This window comes from Motacilla alba, chromosome 6 (genome assembly GCF_015832195.1).
Source record: "Motacilla alba alba isolate MOTALB_02 chromosome 6, Motacilla_alba_V1.0_pri, whole genome shotgun sequence".
In the NCBI taxonomy this organism is placed as follows: domain Eukaryota; kingdom Metazoa; phylum Chordata; class Aves; order Passeriformes; family Motacillidae; genus Motacilla; species Motacilla alba.
Genome location: NC_052021.1, coordinates 23,793,053 through 23,799,052, shown reverse-complemented (window position 1 = coordinate 23,799,052; position 6,000 = coordinate 23,793,053).

The following is a 6,000-nucleotide window of genomic DNA, read 5'->3' as shown; positions in this document are numbered from 1 at the left end:
ACACCGATTCTGGGATTTTGCCTTTTTCCTGTGCTCTAGCAACAGGGAGCATTGAAACAGCTTGCCAAAACTGCAGGGCTTTCGCACCAGCAAGTCAGGACTTTCCTTGTGTGTTAGTGTTATCAATTGAATTGGCTAATTAGAGACATGCAATTCCTTGGTACCAGCCCTGCCAGGTACTGGGGACCTGGTACAGAGCATGCTGTTGGACAGAGCAGGATGAGTTTACAGTGACCTAAAACTCCTCTCCAATTCTGAATTTGTGCATGGGCACCTGACTTCCAATCTGTAATTTGTGCTTAGAAGTCAATGGAGACAATGCAGCCACTCCATTAATTTCATCTGAAATTAGTATCAGCTAACATTGTAACTATGGACAAACACAAGGAGAAAGGCTCTGCACAGCCACTTCTGCTCGTGGAACAAAAGTCACGAAACCACCCATCATTTCTCCACCCGAGAGCTGGGTGCAAGGATGAGCTGCAGCTGCTCAGCCCAGGCATGTGTGAAAGACCACAGAGACAGGATGTGGAGGAGGATTTGTGAGAGGCTGGAGGGTAGGATCTACATGCTGGATGATCAGGCAGATAACCAACTGCTAGGCTGGGTACACGGGGGTGCTTTCAGACTGCAACGGGGGCAAGGTCAGATGAGTGCAATTGCATCACAACTTCAACAGATGTGGAAGAAAAAGACACACCTACCCATGAAATGTACAGATCTGCATGTTGCAGGGAGAAAAGATCATCTGGGAGATATTCATTGCATCTAATTGTTGGGCTAATCCCTAATTTGTGTGTTTTAAATTGCCTGAATGAAACAGGCCTTCTTGATGTGGCATGCATCATACAAAAATGAAATTCCCTGCAGCCTCTGTATCAGGAAGATTTAGCCCATTGCTGTCACTTTGGAAACTTAGGAAAACTGGATGTAAGACTCAGATGGGACAGAAGCAAATTTGGCCTTGTGAGTTAAAATAGGACAGGAAGACAGGAGACCACTCTCAGTCACAGGTGAACAACTGTGTTTGTGTCTAACAGGACAACAGATTTCACTGCAGCAACCAGAAGAGTATGCAAAGACACTTCTAGAGATAATAGGTTAAAGTGAAGAAGGGAAAAAAGATCTGCAGATATAAAGCCTCACAAGATGCTTGGTCTCAGACAGCAGTCCAAAAAAGCTATCATGACAAGTGATCATGCAATTTCATGCTTTTTCCCTGAGAAAACTAAATCCCATGTCACGTCTTATTTAAGAAATGTAGATGCTTGTTCTATATGAGTGGGACAGGAAAGAGGGGTCCATATTTTGTAACATACTGGCTGTACAGTGTGCAGACTGGGGAAAATGCTTTGTGCAGCCATCTTGATGCTTTAGATTAATTCTGTTTATTTTCTGACCTTTACATTTGCAGTTCTCCCATTCATCAGCAACGGATTCACTTGAGAGGAGGCTTTTGCATATTTTAGCAGCCATTTTGCAAAGGTAGGTATTTTTTATGAGCTAGGGTACCTATGCGGCTAGGTATTTTTTATGAGCTATGCTCAAAGACAATCATCTGAAGACAAAAAAAAAACCAAAAAAACAGGGGAGAACAAACAGGTGGTTAGAAAATAATAATTTCCACATACACTGGTCACATTTTTTGAGCTCTGACGTGAAAGCACAATTTTACTCTTGCAATGCCTCTGTGAGGAGGATTTAAGTCCCTTTTAATTCAAGTCTATTGTGCTCCTCATACTAGGAAACTCAGTGAAGCCTGTTGAGCCCCAAGTGTATTTCAGAGCAACCCAAGGTCTGCTTCCTCCCATAGCAGAAAGCTTCAAGGGGCACATTTGTGCCATATCCCATGGCCCAAATCTCACCGCTAAGCTGGGGCTTACTAGAAAGGCCAGTACTGAGCAGAGGCTATTTCCAGGGGAATCAGCACCTCCCTATTTAAAGGGTCCTTTGATCTACAAGAGAAATCTAACAGGAATTTAGCACAGCTAATAGTCAAGCCTTTGATCTTCCCTTTGGAGTTTCACTGCCTGTCAGACAGCCTGAACCCCTACTTCCAGCAATAGGAGCCAGAGATTTCTCCCTAGCACTTTACAGTGAATTTGCCACCTTCATAGATTGACCAGTGTTGCAGGGTTTTTGTTCCTGTTCTTAACAAAACTTAAGTTCTTAACTTAACTTTTGGGGAATTTCTCCCTTGAAACTTTTTTTAGACAATGGACCTTCCTTTCAGTCTCACTTTCATATCTCTGTCAAGATGGTGGATATTGCTACAGAGGTGGCAGGCAGCCCACTGTAGCAGAACACAGACTCTGAGGGATTTGCCTTCTAAGAAAGATCCTACATTCTTTCCAGATCTGAATGGCTGTAAGTTAAAGGAGGGATATATCAAGACTTTGATGACAGATGCCAGTGTCAATCTCATATCCTATTTCTGCATCAAAATATTTGCTCTTAATTGAATTTACTGCGCAAATTAACAGTGGAGGTGCCCAGATTTCTAAATGGGTCATTGCAAGCCAACTTTACATCATGCTGAGAAGTCAGCATGCTTTAGGAATATCAGGAAAGAACCCAAATATTTACTAAATGCAATGAGTTAGAGAAAGGGGAAGTGTATTAAGGATGTTAAGGATGTTAGTCTGAACCTCTAAATGTGTTTGACATCCTCAGTACCTTAAGTGGTGGGTTTAATTATCAAAGGCATCCAACAGCTTTGGTGTATTTGGTCAGTATTTCCTTTCTCCATGTGGTTCCAGGATAGCAGTGTATCTTCACAGGTTCCAAAGACTACAAACTCCAAATAAACTTAAAGCCGTAAGAAAAGTCTGGGCTTTGATTTCCCTGTCTTCCACAGTCTGCAGAGCCTGCACACAGCCAGCACCACCACACAGAATGACACAAGCAGTACCAAAGAGCCACCCAAGATGGTCTTTCCCCATCTGACTCAGCCTTAAACTAGCCATAGGATGTGTTCAGTATTTGTCCTCCTGACGAGTTCTCATCCAAGTCAGCCAGGGCCTGTGTAGTCCCTGGAGCTGAACACCACCCTCAGAGGTCCCCAGAAAGGCTGAGACTGCTCATGAATTCCCTCCTGGTCCACACAGGGAGTTCCATCTCGAAAAGATGACCTGGAAACTGCAGCAATAGCTCTCTCTACCTATTCTACAGAGTGCTGCTCGTGGCACTGGATCTGTAGCCTGCTGGTAGCATCTGAAGTCAACATTTCTCCTTGCTTCTTGATGCAAATAGTGGGAGCCAGCCAGCACAAACTCAGAAATGTCAAGTTTGGTATCATAAAGCTCCACTGACTCTCAATTTAAAGAGCATCATGATGAGGAGCACTTCCCACCAGGAGAATGTCATGAACTGCTGCATTCAGCAAATCAGCCACAACTATTTCCTTTTCCAAGGATACAATCTGGTCCCAGCAGTGAGGATTAACCTCCCAGACAAATATTAGCCTTAATTTTGGTTTAACAGCCAGGATCAGCTAGAATGAGAATCAAAACTGTTCTCTTGAAATGCTCAACTAAACCAGGGAGGAACAGGGGAGAGCACAAGTCCCCAACAGCACTTATTTGAATAATCTTGCTGACAGATCTGTTCTTTTCTCAGAATTTCCAGTCTGCATAACAGATCACAATATGAAATCAGATACTGTCACTGGGCTCTGATAAATGGGGATGCAAGGACTAAATATTCCCTTTCCATATGAATAAATACTCCAATTCAAACAGCACCACTCGCATTGTTCACGCTGTCACCAAAATCCTGCAGGCAGCATCACAGCCCAGTAACTGAGCAGCACCCATCATTATTCACTTCATGAGCAGATACAGATTTTCAGCTCTCATTTACTGACAACATGTTCCTGACATTATAATCTCTTCTAAAAGCTTCTGCATGAGTTATAGCTACTGGATTCAGAAGGAAATTTTGCATCTCCGCCTCTGAATTACTGACAATATTTTCAATGTCTCTGAGACATTTAGAGAACAAATTTCCCTTTAATTTTAAGACTGCAAACAAAGGAAAAGCTATTACACTATTAGGCTAATTTTTGCAATGCTTTAATGACTGTCAAAATCCTACAACTTCTAGTCTGAATTTGCTGAGTTGCAAGTTCCATGTCCGTGCAGTTTCTTAGATACTTTTCTGTTTGATCCAAAAGGCAAAGTAGATACTTATGAATTGTAGTTCCATCATTCGTCCTTCTGCACAAATGGAACAGGTCAAGGCCCTAGTTACAGCCTTGATAGCAGTTAAGGCCAATTGCCAAAGCTTTTGCTGTTACTCTTTTTTCCTTTTGCTTTTATTCTTGCAATTCTTTTCTTCACTGTCTCTATCTCTGCAGCAGTCAAAAACCTTTATGATGGAATCTATCCTCAATTTAGGAAGGAGTTAGATAGCAAGAGCTGGATCTGCAATGCTTCTGTCTACTTTCAGAGTGCACTTATAGCTAACAGAGCACACAGGCAATAAAACAATGATCATGCCAGAGACTGAGAAGGTGATAGTGTGAAATACCTCAAAATGCAATCCCTGCCTTACACTTCTATGGCTTAACCATTCTGCTCTGCTGCCCAGGGCGGAGGGCCGAGGCTATGAGCCAGCAAACACCCGAGTGAAGTCAGATCTGGGTGCTGTGTGTACCCAGGGCCAGAGAAGCCAGTTTGTGGTTGCTTTGCAGCCACTGTGTGCTGGCTTGGTTCCCCTCAAAATCATCTTCAATCACGCAGAGATGATTTACTCCTAAGGAGCAAGGGTGGTTCTTGACAATGAGGCTGGGAAGGCCAGATGGCTGGGAAAGTGCAGGTCAGCACCAGAAACAGGTCAAAGGCACAGAGCTGGCCTGAAGGTGATGCTTCATGGCTGGGAAATTGGTGTCAAGAAAGCCTCTAACTGCTGAGGACTCTGGCTGAGACCAAGCCAGGGAGGGATCAGCACTCTCATGAAGCTCCTCATTCACCTATGCTGTCACTCCATCGTTGTTTCTGATGTAGATCCCAAATGTTTTCTGTGCCCCTCAGAGTCACTACAGCACGTTACTCTGTAGAGATGGGCTCTGCTAAATGAAAGTGACAATGTAATGAGGTTTAGAGACAAGAAGGGAGGGGAAAACGTGAGGGGGGACATGGGGGTCTGGCCATGAGAAATCTTGATGAAGAGACAGGGATTAATTTACAACTGCATGTTTAGTCTGTGTGTGGTACCAAAGCCAAGACACTGAGTTCCTCAGGAGATCTTAACACAGAACAGTTCAGGGGTGTTCAGAGCTCTTGGAAAAGGCCCATTCCCAAAGCCCTGTTACTGCAGATAAATCCCAAGGAGCAGAGGGGTGGCTGTCACAACACCACAGGATCCCATCATCCCACATGGTGGGATTCTAGCTATTTGCTTTGGAAAGGCAGGAGTAGCTAGGGATGTTACCAAAGGCAGCATGAGAAGATGATTATCCTCTGCAGAACACAAGGCACTGCAGGTAATTGCTGTCTGTGCAACCATAAGAATTTAGCTTGGAACAGAGGATATGGAAAATTGTAGTGTACCTTAAAAGACCATTTCTTCTGAGTCCATGATTGTTAGTATTAAGTAAAGTTATAAATTGCAGTCCATAATCTTGTCTTTAAAAGGTATTTTGTGCTCTGCAGGGAGGCCCAGGACAGAGAGGGCAGAGTCTCTTCTGTGATGAACCATCTGTCTCTGATGATGGCACATTTTTCTCCTTAGCTCTTTACAAAAGCTTGTCAGGGGGTGGATTGGAGTGGTAGTGATGGTGGTACAGCTGGAATGGTTGGTGGGTTTTGCCCTACAGTTTCTATAAGATTACTTGCTGTTTTGGAGGAAGTTTTTTTCTCTCTTGGAACTGCCTCTTTTAAGAGCATGCATTAATTACTCCTCACGATTATCTGGCGAGAGGCAGTGAGCAGGAACCTGCCAGAGCCCAGCAATGCAGCAGTAAACCCACCTGCAGACACCTCCTCCTTCAATCTTCCC